Genomic DNA, 13,848 nt, shown 5'->3' with positions numbered 1-13,848 from the left:
CAATATACGTTTCCCCAACTGGGTCATCGTGTCCCAACCCCTGCCCCTGGCAGGAAAGAGGACCGAGGTCAGATGGCCCCAGCCAGGTGACTATCTAGCCTCCTCTTGAAGACCTCCAAGGTAGGTGATAGCACCACCTCTCTTGGAAGCCCATTCCAGATCCTGGCCACCCTTACTGTGAAAAATGTCTTCCTAATATCTAACCTAAATCCACTCTCAACTAGTTTACACCCATTATTCCTAGTCACTCCCTGGGGCGCCTTAGTAACAGCACGTCCCCTATTCCCCATTGGCCTCCCCTAATAAATTTATAGGTGGCCCCAAGGTCTCCCCTCAGCTGTCTCTTGTGAAGGCTGAAGAGATTCAGCTCTCTCAACCTCCCCCCGTAGGGTCTATCATGAATGCCACTAATCATGCGAGTGGCCTCCTCTGGACCTTCTCGAGATTCCTGTGTCCCTCTTGAAGTCCGGCACCCAAAACTGGATACAGTACTCCAACCGCGGCCTGACCAGTGCCACGTAGAGGGGGAGCATCACCTCCTTTGATCTATTAGTCATGCACCTGCTAATGCACGACAAGTTGTGATTGGCCTTGTTGACGGCCTCGTTACACTCCCGGCTCATGTTCATCTTGGAGTCAATTATGACTCCAAGATCCCTCTCTGCCTCCGAGCTGCTGAGAAGGACAGTCCCCAACCTATAGGTGTGCTGGGGTTCCTCCTTCCCAGGTGGAGTACCTTACATTTCTCTTTATTAAATTGCATCCTATTTCTCTCTGCCCATTGATCTAACCTGTCCAGGTCAGCCTGAATCTGCTCCCTGCCCTCCGGTGTTCTAACTTTGCCCCATAACTTGGTATCATCAGCGAACTTGGAGAGGGTGCTCTCCACGCCCTCGTCCAAATCACTGATGAAGATATCAAATAATATAATTCCATAATATAATGTCCTTTCCTGTCCCAGCAGCACTGGTAACAGGAGCAAGCTCTATGCCCAACTGTGTGTGCCCCCATGAGCCCACCAGGAGGGAGAGGGAGCACTGTCCTCCAGGCAGAGCACAACGTAGTGGGTTCACCCTTTAACAACTGCTTGTAGTTGATTCAGGAGTCTTGTACTGGTGGTGCTGTGGATAATGTGCCATGATCAGGCAGGTAACCCATTGCACCACTGCCTGTAACTACCAAGTGCTCGCAGCAGCTGGTGAAGGGTGAGCCCACTTCCTGGTGCTTTGTCCAGAGTCCCGTACCCACTTTCCCTCCTGGAGGCTCATAGGGCACAAGTGGGTGGAGTAGAGCTCGCCAGCAGGCTCTTTGGCCCCCGTTCTGCTTGGGCAATGCAGCAAGGCTGGTCACAAGACAGGGCCCGCTGCTTAAACTCCAGGAGTCTGCCCGGACTGAAGGAGCTGGCATTGGGGCCAAAAGAGAAATTGTGCCAAGGTGGAGGGCACCATTGCCCCTGCCCAAAGCCTGGCTTGGTGGCCACAGGTCCATCCACTGGGGTTCAGGCATCAGCCTTGTGATTCCCAAGAGCTGTGCCTGATGGAGACTGCGCATAGAGGCTTGCAAGGCCAGTGAAGCACGGCACTAAGGCTGGGGCTGGGACCACCTTCATATCAGTGGTGCTCATACCCTCTTGCTTGGAAAAAAAACACATTCAGCATGAGCCAGGCTGCAGTCGGACCTACAATCTTCTGGCCCATAGTCAGATGCGTTATCCATGCAGCAGGCACTTGGGCTCTGTGAAATTCCACTGGCTGTTTTGTCTTGACACTGTTTCGACTCAGTCTGAGCTCCAAACAGTGAAGTCAAAATGAAACAAAGGGCTTCGAAACAGCCTCAAAACAAAACGAGTCTAGTTGATACTTCATACTTTCATGGCAGATAGGGCCAGGAGGGACCTGAACAAATCATCTAGCCTGACCACCTGCCACAGGCAGGAATGCATGCTGGGTTCACAAGACCTCAGGCAGGTGATCGTCCAACCTCCTTTTGAATTTGCCCAAGGTTGGGGCGAGGACCACTTCTCTGGGAAGTTGGTTCCAGATTTTGGCCACCCTAACTGTAAAATATTGCCTTCTGATCTGTAACCTAAACCTATTCTCCATCAGTTTATGACCATTGTTCCTCGTCACCCCAGGAGGTGCTGGGGAGAAAAGGGCTCTGCCTATTTGCTGTTGATCTCCCCTGATGAGCTTGTAGGCAGCCACCAGGTCCCCCCTCAGCCTCCTCTTGCTGAGGCTGAACAGGTTCAGGTCCTTCAGTCTCTCCTTGTAGGGCCCGTCCTGCTGCCCTCTCACCAAGCCAGTGGCCCTCCTCTGACCCCTCTCCCGGCTGGCGACATCCTTTTTGAAGTGCGGCGCCCAGAACTGGACGCAGTACTCCAACTGCGGCCTGACCAAAGTCACATAGAGGGGAAGGATCACCTCTCTGGACGGGCTTGAGATGCACCTTTGGATGCATGACAAGGTATGGCTGGCCTTGCTGGCTGCAGTCTGGCATTGGCGGATCATGTTCATCTTGGAGTCAATAATGACTCCGAGATCCCTTTCCGCCTCTGTGCTTTCAAGAAGGGAGCTCCCCAGCCTGTATGTGCGCTGTGGATTCCTTCTCCCCAGGTGCAGCACCCTGCATTTGTCTACGTTGAACTCCATCCTGTTCTCATCTGCCCACTTCTGTAGTCTGTCTAAATCTAGTTGCAGCCTCTCTCTCCCTTCAAGTGTGTCCACCTCGCCCCACCTCTTAGTGTCATGAGGAAACTTGCTTTCCACTCCCTCATCCAAGTCGCTGATGAAGATGTTAAACAGTGTGGGCTCGAAGGCCAAGCCCTGGGGGACCCCACTGATCACATCTCACCAGGTTGAGCACAATTTGTTCACCACTACTCTCTGGGTGCGCCTCGTCAACCAATTTTTTACCAACTGTGCAGGCATCAATGCCAGAGTCACTTAATTTATTGATGAGGATGGGGTAAAAGCATGTCTCCTTTGAGCCGGAATCGAACCAGCGACCTAAGGATCCCCATGGGCTTAGGCTGTACCTCTACAGTCCTCCGCTCTACCAGCTGAGCTATCAAAGGGGATGCTAGAGGGATAATAATTTGAATTACTAGGGAGCACTGGATTTGCAGCTAAATACAAAGGCTTTATCTGTGGTCTAGCAATGCTGCTGACCACAAGGCAGAATGATAGCTAAGCTGGCCATTTGCTTATGCTAAGTAACCATCTTAACTGTGTCAACCATTTTCTGAGGGAAAAGCAGCAAGTTAATGTGTGTGAGTCTGTGTGCTGTGAGCCAGCTACAGCAAGTAACGAGATAAGATAAAGGTGCCCAAAAAGGTAAAAGATGGCCCAAACTGGGAGAGATAAACAGACTGGAACGTGAAAAACAACACATCATTGGTAACAGAATCTGAGATGAACATATGCAAAAAGGTGAATGGTGATTGGTGAAGAACCCTCCAGAAGCTTCCAGGTTTTGGTCTAAGTCCGCCCATTGACCGAAGAGAAGTCAAGGTCTTGGACACGCACTTATAGCAAAAAGACATGTAAATGAGTAAAATGCATAGGCAATTCCATGCTAATGCAGCAAACAGTAAACAGAGGCGGAGCTTGAGATGGGAGGCGAAATGGGTGGAACAGAAGAAAGTGGAGCAAATGTTAATGAGTATAAAGCAAAGTCAGCTAGCAGGGGAATGAGGCTTTGGGCAGAGCCAAAGGTGCTGGAGGGGCTGGCCCAGGAACAGAAATGGAAATCATGGCTAGGTGGAGGGCACCTTTGGCTCTGCCCAAAGCCTCGTGTGTGTGTCCCCCAAGCCAACCCTGCTCCCAGCCTGTCCCACAGTGCTGGGGGACCACAGCACTGCCTGCATGACCCTCAGTGGTGCTCATGTCCCCTGGCTCACCCTGGACATGCCAAGGAGGTCCAGTTGGGCCAGCCACAGCCCCCAAGCAGGCACAGGAGTGCAGGGGGTGGGGGCTCCAATTTTGTGTTTGCCAGGGACTCAGTTAATCTTAAACTGCATGGGAATGTAGGGGAATTAGCTGAGGTGGTGGAGTCCGTGCTTCGCATGTGAGAGGGAGCGGGATCGTATGCCCACATTCTCTAGCAGCTCACGTGTCCTTTTATCCCTGCATGCCCATGCTAAGGATGGAGCACTGAAATGGAGATGCTGTGCTGGGACGGGGACAGTGCTGCTGGGACAGGACAGGACAATCTCATACATCCCTGCCCGGGCCAGCAGAGTGCCCAGCAGAGGGGTGGGTGCAGGTCGAGAGATGGAGTTTGGCCCCCAATAAGTCTGGCCCCAGTCTTGGCCAATCCAATGGTGCTGGGGGACTGCAGCTCGGGCTATGTAACAACCAGTTGAGCAGAGGGGCCAAGGTGGGGCTGGGACCACCTTCATTTCAGCAGTTTTGTTGCCCTCTGGCTTGCCCGAGATGTGCCGAGGAAGCCGGGTGGGCCCAGCCGCAGCCCTCTGGCATGCGCAGAAGGAACCTGCCCTCGCCTTGTGTGGAGGGCCTTCAACTTTCTGTTTGATCAGGGCCCCAAAAGACCTTAAACTAGAAGGGGAATTAGCTCAGATGGTAGAGTGATCGCTAAGCATATGAGATATAGTGGTATCATGCCCACATTCTCCAGCTCCTTGAGTTGCCGTTTGACCCCGCATGCCCATGCTACAGCTACAGCTGAAAAGGGGGACTGGCAAAAGGGCTTGTTCCTCTGTGCCTCCTAGGAGGGCTGTTTTGCTGCATGTGGGGTGTGGTGCAGCTGAGCAAGCAAAGGCACGTGGCAGGTGCAAGAGACCTGCTAGCTGACACCGACCCAGACACAGTGGGGCTCACAGAAACATGGCGGGACCCAACATATGAGTGGGCGATGAATATCAAGGACTATAGGCTGCACAGGAGGGTAAGGACAGGGAGGAAAGTTGGGGGTGTGGCGCGCTACGTCAAAGGGAAATACACATCCTCAACGAGCAGCACATGGTCAGAGGAGGGGCACACTGAAGTGCTCTGGGTTAGAATACAAGGAAGTCAAGGGGAAAGGGACTTAATAGTGGTGATCTACTGCAGACCACCCAGAGAAGGGGAAGAGGTAGACCAGGAATTATTAAGTCAGCTCACGGAGGCAGTTAAGTCAAGGGACATGGTCATCATGTGTGACCTGAACTTTCCAGACATCTGCTGGGAAGAGCAGGCAGCCAGGTCTGACCACTCACGTAGGTTCCTAGCCGAGATACAGGACCTGCATCTAACCCAGGAGGTGCACAGCCCCACCAGGGGAGACGCCTTGCTGGACTTGGTCCTGGCCATGAGTGATGACCTGTTGAGAGGTCTGCAGGTGCTCGACCACCTGGGCGACAGCGATCAGGTGTCCAAAAGGAGGTCGTTCCTTAAGGAGATGATCCTTCACGCCCAAAGGGAGGTAATCCCAACACAGATCAAAGGGGGCAAGAAGGCGCAAAAGCCTCCATGGCTCACCAAAAGCATATGGGTAGATCTCCTAGCTAGAAAGGAGTCGTGCACCCAATGGAAGGGAGGGGCCATCACCAAGGAGGACTACACCTCGGGTGCTCGGAGCTGCAGGGGGGCAGTCAGGAAGGCCAAGGCGGAGCTGGAACTGGGACTAGCAACCCGGATCAAGGGCAAAAAGAAGTTCTTCTTTAAATACATAGGGGGTAAAAGGAAGGTACCGGGTAACGTGGGGCCTCTGCAAGGCACGCTAGGAAATCTGGTCGTCACTCCAGACAACAAAGCTAACCTATTTAACAATTTCTTTGCCTCCATTTTTCTGAGCAGGGACCGAGTCACCCCCTGCCCCCCACCGGGACCGCTGTAGGCTCCAGGGGAGGCGCACCCAAGCCTAGGGTCAGTAAGGACCTAGTCAGGGAACATCTGGAGAGACTGGATGTATTTAAGTCAGCAGGTCCTGACAATCTCCACCCTAGAGTGCGGAGGGAATTAGCAGAGGTCATTGCGGGACCCTGGCATGGCTTTATGAGCACTCGGGGTGCTCTGGTGTGGTGCCAGAGGACTGGAAAAGGGCCAATGTGGTTCCCATTTTCAAAAATGGGAGGAAGGAGGACCCAAGGAATTATAGGCCAGTTAATCTTACCTCAATCGTGGGTCAGCTTTTTGAGAGAATTATCCTGGCCCATGTCCGCAAGGGACTGTCACAACCCAAAGTTGTGATTGTCGTTTTTGTGTGTGCTTCGGCACTGCTAAATTATTTTCCTGCTAAATTGCAGCTTCTTTGCACGGTGGAGTTTTCTGCTGAAGAGGAGAACCCCGGTGCAAAGGAGAATTCCCACCAATTTGTAGCTTTCTTTGCATGGTGCACTTCTTTTTGCATCTAAGAAGTGCTCGGTGCAAAGAGTTCCCGCCATTTGTATTGAAATTCGAGCCACATTATTGGTTCACGTGAAATTATGCATACGTGGTGGCTAGCGATTGGCTTGCTAGCCATATAAAAAGCTTGTGTGGTTTCTGTCCAAGTTGGAGGAATCCACGAACATCAGGAGGAGGAGACTTCACCCTGCGTGAAGATCTCTAAGCGCTGCGGATCCTATCGGACCCAGTGCATTTAAAGCAGGCAACAGGGGACTGATCAGCCTCTGGCCTCTCCCCATCGCCGATAGATTCCTAGACGTATCCCTTCCTGCGCGCAAAAAGAGACGGATCCACGGAGCTTCGACAACTCCATAGGAGATTGAGCTTGTCGTAATCCTCAAACAAGGATTTAAGCAGAGCTGTGCCTGGAAAACTGTCCAGCCTACACCACGACCATCTTTGGTGTAAGTAAACAATCTTAAATCAACCACTAAGCGTCCGTGACTAATTCTAGCTCGCCGCCCGTTTTCTCCGACCCCGCGTGCCCGGGCTGCTGGCCGCAGCCCGCGTGCACAAAAAGGGCCGCGGATCGCTACCGGCCCGCACAGGGACCAGCAGGGGAGATCATGCTTAGGGGCAATCAACATGGGTTTATTCAAGGCAAGTCCTGTCAGAACAACCTGGTGGCCTTCTATGATCAGGTCACAAAATCCTTAGATGAAGGTATAGCAGTGGATATAGTCTTTCTGGACTTTAGGAAGACCTTTACACTGTCTGTCACCCCATTCTCATTAAAAAAACATGGGGACTGTGGCACTGGCACCTACACAGTCAAATGGATCACTAACTGGCTGGAGGGCCGCACCCAGACAGTGGTGGTGGTGGATGGGTCTTATTCGACCTGGAGAGATGTGGGTAGTGGGGTCCCTCAGGGCTTGGTCCTCGGGCCTGCATTGTTCAACATCTCACCCAGTGTGAGGCCTCCAATTTTCTGTTTGCCAACAGCCACAACCCTTATAACTTCAGGGGATTTAGCTCAGTTGATAGAGTGCTTGTTTAGCATGTAAAAAGCAGTGGGATTGATTCCAAATTTCCCAGAAGTTTGGGGTGTCTTCTGTCCCAGTATGCACATGCTACAGTTGAAATGGGGGCTGTGCATGTTCCTCCATGCCTCCCAGGAAGGCTGTTTTGCTGCAGGAGGGGTGTTGTGTGGCTAAGGAAGCCAGGGCTTGCAGCAAGCACTAGGGCTGTGCGAAATTTCACTGGCTGTTTTGTCTTGACACTGTTTCAACTCATTTTGAGCTCCAGACAGCGAAATCAAAATGAAATGAAGGGCTTCGAAACAGCCTCAAAACAAAACAAGACTAGTTAAAACATTTTGAATAGTTTCAAAGCAGCCAGGTAATGGGAGACAGGGGAGAACAGAGCTGTGCTCCCAGTGGCTCCAGGCCCAGCCATGGTGGGGACCGCAGCCCTGGCTCTCCCTGTCTCCAACGTCTGGGCTCAGGGAGCTGATCACAGCACAGGGGAAGGGGACTGAGCCCCAGCTCAATTCCCCTGGCCAGCTCTGCAATTAGGCTGGAGAAGGGGACTAAGCTCCATCACTCAGTTCCCCTCCCCAGCACTAGGATCAAGCGTGGTGGCAGGGAAGGCAACTCAGCACAGCTGGGCTGAATTCCCAGCCCCAGCCCAATGATCCCCAGCTGGGCTAAGTTGCTTCCCCCAGCCTGATGGTAGCGCTCAGGTTAGCCCCAGTTCCCTTCTCCAACCCATCCCAGTGCTGGGGAGGGGACTGAGTGATAGGGTTCAGTTCTCTTCCCCAGCTCCCCAGTCCAGGCAGCATCCCTCCCTCATCTTGCAGGCAGTTGGGAGCCCACAACCCCGGGAGGACCGGCACAACCCCCACAGCCCTCCAAGCATTGGGCCCCGATCTGCCTGCCAGATGAGAGAGGCTGTTTCGAGCTTCTCCATTATAGCCTATGGGCAAAACATCAATACAGCCCCAAAGGGGCATCACTGTTTCGACAAAACAAAATGGAAGAGCAGTCTTGAATCGAAATGAAATTCGAAATGAAATGTTCTGTTGAAACCTTGAAAGCAAGTCGAAACGGAACAGTGCCATTTTAAACAGAGCTAGCAGGCACGCACGAGCTCCTGACTCAGAGAAGAAAAAGGCTACGTCTTGCTACTGCTTTTTTTGCACAGACGCAGCACACCCTCATGCAGCAAAGAAGCTCTCCTGCAAGGCACAGAGGAAGGTGCCCCTCCATTTCAGTGCTGCATTCGTAGCGTGGGCATACCAGGATAAAAGGTAGCATGGGCTGTTGGAGAATGCAGGCCCCAAAGGTGAAAGTTTATTAGAATAAAGTATTTCCTGATGTAATTATGACCAGGAGAGTGTACATCTACACATGCACATTTAGTGCATAGTAACCTAAATTACAGTGCAGTAACCAAAAATTACTGCTCAGTATGGGAACACATCTATATGTGCACACACATCCTGTGCAGTATATATGGTGATTTATGCAAGTTTCGGCATAAATTGCACCTACATGATGCAGGTATCCAATTTATGCCTGATTAGTTACTGCACAGTAACACGCAAGTAAATGCCTTACTGCACAGTAACCGTGTTTGTGGACTGACTTGGGACTAACTTTAGATCCAAGTCAGACCACACACAGTGTTAATGCGCTTTAACGCTTGCATGTGTAGATGCCGGCCTGTTTTTGCTTACTGAGCAGTAACTTACTGCACAGTAAATTTAATGCAACGTAAATGCCCATGTAGCTGCACCCCTAGAATCATAGAAAATGAGGGCTGGAAGGGAACCCAGAAGGTCACGTCTCGTCCAACCCCCTGCTTCAAGCAGGATCTGCCACAACTACATCATTCCAAACAAGGCTTTGTCTAGCCAGGTCTTCAACACCTGAGAGGAGACACCACTGCCTCTTTAGGTAACCCATTGTAGTGCTTCACCTCCCTAATCCAATATCCTAAAGATACTGTCTCTCACTTAATTTCCCTGGCAGTGAGAAATGTCCTTCCCTAACAGCCTGATGTTATACTTACAGGCCCCTTCTTTTAAAATATAAATTCATCATTGTCTGGAAGGACCTGGTTCATGTCCCCCCAGGGTACGTCCCTATCCACAAGGATGATGAATAAACAAACTCCCATGAAATGCTAAATCTCAGTGACTGCTGCTCTTGAGTCACTCAGGCTTTGAAGCTTTGTAAGCCACCGAAGCAACTCAGCATTTCTCACTTGGAAGTTGTTATCACACTGTGCAATCCTGGCCCTCTTACGACACATGCAAAATGCATTTTATATGAAATGCCACAATGCATATACACCTAGGCTAAGTGCAGACAGTCAAAAAGCCAGATGTTGAAGCCATTCAGCAGTGGAATTTGTTCTGATGGTAGAGCGCTTGGTTAGCATGTGAGAGGTAGCAGGATGGGTACCTGTGTTTTGCAGCAGCTTGCATTTCCTTGGCCTGCACTTGCAGGGAGGAAGTTAGAAACGCCAAACCAACTGCAGAGCTGAGGCTGGCAACACAAATGAAAGACAGCAAAAAGTCTTTTTTTAGGTACCTAGAGAGCAAAAGGAAGGTGCAGGGCAGCATGGGACCCCTACCAAAGAAGCAGGAGCAATTAGTGACAGACAGGGGTGACAAGGCTGAGCTCTTCAATGAGTTTTTTCCCTCAGTGTTCATGAACAAGGGTCAAGACAAGTCTCCTAATGGGTTCCTAGATGGGCATCAGAGGGACACCAGCCCACCAACTGTCGATGCTGACTTGGTGCAGAGTCACTTGGGTGGACTGGATGTGTTCAAGTCGACAGACCCAGATGAGCTCCATCCAAGGGTACTGAAAGAATTGGCTGATGTCATAGCAGAACCACTGGCATGGGTGTTTGAGCACTCGTGGCGCTCGGGTCAGGTCCTGGAGAAGTAGAAAAGGGCCAATGAGGTTCCTATTTTCAAGAAGGGGAGGAAGGAGGAAACAACTAACTATAGGCCAGTCAGTCTCACCTCCATCCTTGGAAAAGTCTTTGAAAAGATTATTAAGGATCATATTTGTGGGAGTCCTGCAAGAAAAATAATCCATCAGGGCAACTCTACCATGTGAGCTAATTCCCCTGCTGGTATAAGGTTCATCGGGGCACTGGTGAACAGAAAATTGGAGGCCCACCACCAGGTGAGGGCAGGTTCCCTCTGAGAATGCCAGGGGACTGCGGCTGGGCCCACCCGGCCTCCTCAGCACACCCAGAGCAAACCAGAGGGCATGAGGACTGCTGAGACGAAGGTGAATCAAGCCCCAACCTTGCCCCTCTGCCCAGCAGGTTGTCACGTAGCCCAAGATATAGTCCTGCAGCACCATTGGATTGGCCAAGGTGGGGACCAGCGTCAGCGGGGGGAACAAGCTCCACCTCTGGACCCGCACCTGCCCCTCTGCTGACCCAGGCAGGGTGGCATGGGGTTGTCCTGTCCTGTCCCAGCACCACTGTCCTCGTCCCAGCACAGCACCTGTATTTCAGCGCTGCATCTTTAGTGTGGGCACGCCAGGATAAAAGGAAACATAGGATACTGGAGAAACTGGGCATCCATCCCGCTACCTCTCACATGCAAATTGTGTGCTGTACCATCTGGGCTAATTTCCCTACATGCCTAGGTGGCTTAAGATTAATTGAGACCCTGGGCAAACAGAAAATTGGAAGCCCCCCCAACACCAGGCACAGGCAGGTTCCCTCTGTGCCTGCCAGGGGGTTGTGACTAGGCCAATCCGTCCTCTTTGGCATGTCCTGGGTGAGCCAGGGGGCACAAGCACTGGTGAGGGTCATGCAGTCAGTGCTGTGGTCCCCCAGCACTGTGGGACTGTGGGGCTGGGGCCAGATTTGGCCTGGACAGTGAGAATGGGACACACGAAGCTTCCAAGTCCCGCATCTTGCCGTTCTGCTCTCATCCTCATTTGCTGAATCAGTGCAATTTATCACCATGAAGTAATTTCTCAGGGGTCGAGGGAGGGCTTTGCTCTTTCAGTTAGAGGATATATACATTTTTGCATTTTCTAGAAGGGGAAATAAAATCCTGAATTGGGAAATGAAGCCTAAACTCAACCTTTCCCCCTCCTGTCAGAAAAGTGACATCCAGCAATATTTCATTTCAGAAACTCTGGAATGTCACGTGTCTGAAGCAAAATCTCATTTCTGAAACAAAATCTGCTTCCAGCTGCTGACACAAATGGGCAGTTTAAATTCTTGCCTAACACTGAATAACAGTAGCCTACAAGAATTATTCCCGTTTCAATCGGCTGATGCCAGGGTCACTGTCTTCACAGGTTGCATCTACATGAGATGCTTATTGCGCAGTAGCTCATTAGTACCATGTAGTAGCGTTGCAGGGTGCGAACTGTGATGCGACGCTACTGCGCAGTGGCAACAAGCTACTGCACAGTCAGCATCACCAGGTGGCCATGCAGGGATGTTAGTACTTGGGTATGCAAGTATTAAATGACTGGACAGTAACAATAGCGCTGTCAGTGTCTTGTGTATAGGTGGCCACAGCAACCCCATCATGCTGAGCACTTCAGAAACCCAGTGCTTCCTGAGCTGTAGGTCCAGCTGGCTCTTCACACTGCAGGAATCAGAGAACTTGGTGAAGGGAGAGGTAGTTAGCTGTGTTAGTCTGAAGTCAGTCGGCATGGTAGGAGACAGAGGGAGGGCACAGTAGATATACGGGGGTGAGTGAGCTGGCAGGAATCCAGGAAGGTTTCCACCAGAAAATCCTCTTCCAAGCAAGTCTGACAACTTTCTGCTGGGAGATGGACTGAAATTGCTGCATTTCCATGAAAAGTTTTACTATTGATGAATTGATATTGGCTGATAAAGGGGGTAAAAACCACAATGCATTCTCAGGTAATGTGTTCACAGCTTGCTAATGCTGGCCTAATTAGACACTCGAATGCTGGCGTGTTGTGAGCTGGTACTGAACGCAGGGAGGCAGGACTCCTGGGGAGCAGGAAAGGGATAGCTTCAAAGAAAGCCCAGCGTTTGCAGTATCATCTCAGAGCATTTTTTCCTACCCACAGGAATGTCTTCTATCGCTTTTCCCCTCCCACCCCTCTGGTGCACACTATTTTGCACTCTTATCTCTTCGGCTGCCCCCAGGTCATGTTAGAGGAACCCGCCTTGCCCCAGTTGCTGCTAGCAAAGCAAGCCATGGTGCCTGGCTCCACCCATGCTCACACCTGATGCACACTTGCACAGCTTTCTGCTCAACTTCTGCCTCCATCTCAGTGAGGAGCAGTGAGGATACACCTACTTTGAAAGGTAGGGCCAAAATCAAATAGAAAGTACAGTGCCTTGGGAGAGGGGAGCCCTGTGCCCAATCTTGGTGTCACTAATTCACTTAATTTCACTGTAATTAGAAAGTCCCTGTCCATGGCACTGATGGCCACAGTTCCAGATGGACTGTCCTGGTTCTCAGGAGGACACACTGCCCTGGGGGATACCAGGGCCAAGTAGGCTTGAGCTGGGATTGTTCGCAGGGGAGCAGCAAGCAGCAGAGGAGGCCAGGGCAGCACCGCCAACCGCAGATTGCATGACAGCAAAAACTTTCCTTCGAGACAGAGAAATAAGGATCTTCCAACAAAGTGAGCTGATAGCCCACTGCTCTCTCAGCTGAGCTATCGAAGGAAGATGAGGCTGTGAGATTAAGAGTGATGCAAGGCACCATGCTGCACTGGCCTTAGATCTTACAGGCCTCCATGCGCAGGCTTCTTCAGGGACAGCTCTTGGGAAGGACAAGGCAGACACATGGGCCCTGGCAGAGGGGAGTCTGGCCACCAAGCCAGGATTTGGGCAGATGTGAAGTTGCCCTCCACCTTGGCACAATTTCTGTCTCCACCCCACGCCAGCCCCTTCGGATTGGCAGCCTCACAGCACAGGAGCAGCGGGCCCTGTCTTATGCCCAGACTTGCTGCATTGCCCAAGCACAACGGGGGCCACAGAGCCCGCTGGTGAGCTCTATGTCCACCTGCCTGTGACCTGTGAGATGCCAGGAGGTAAAGGGGGCACTGGGCTCCAGATAGAGCTCCAGGAAGTGGGATCACCCTTCATCAGCAGCTGGGAGGACATGGGAAATCATGGGCCAGTGGCAAAATGGATAACAATGGATCTGCTGTGTTTCTGAAGCAAATACGTGCCAGACACCCTGCTGGTGATCCCGGAGCTGCTTTTGCTTGTGTCTGCTGCTTTTGCTTGCTATTTGAGCTCCAGCACACCCCTCATGCAGCAAAACAGGCCTCCTAGGAGGCACAGAGCAACAAAAGGCAACCGAACATGGGGAAAAAGGAGACCAAAAACGCTGAAGAAAATGGGCATTGATCCCACTACCTCTCACAGAGCCTAAAGGAGGCTGCGCATAGAGGCTTGTGCATGCCTCCAAGGCTGGGCCTGGGGCCACTTTCATATGAGTGGTGCTTATGGCCTCCAGCTTAGAAAAAACCCTTCCCTA

General features: G+C 51.6%; 1 non-coding gene across 1 annotated transcript; it reads right to left on the bottom strand.

Annotated features, from left to right (window-relative positions):
* Positions 1-2,977: 2,977 nt before the first annotated feature.
* TRNAY-GUA (transfer RNA tyrosine (anticodon GUA)) lies at positions 2,978-3,073 on the bottom strand. The gene is made up of 2 exons: positions 3,037-3,073; positions 2,978-3,013 (listed from the first exon to the last, which is right to left on the bottom strand). It is a non-coding gene; the product is annotated as a tRNA-Tyr (tRNA).
* Positions 3,074-13,848: the final 10,775 nt, after the last annotated feature.

The sequence above is a fragment of the Alligator mississippiensis genome, chromosome 3, assembly GCF_030867095.1.
Source record: "Alligator mississippiensis isolate rAllMis1 chromosome 3, rAllMis1, whole genome shotgun sequence".
In the NCBI taxonomy this organism is placed as follows: Eukaryota; Metazoa; Chordata; order Crocodylia; family Alligatoridae; genus Alligator; species Alligator mississippiensis.
This window is presented reverse-complemented; position numbering and strand designations above follow the sequence as displayed.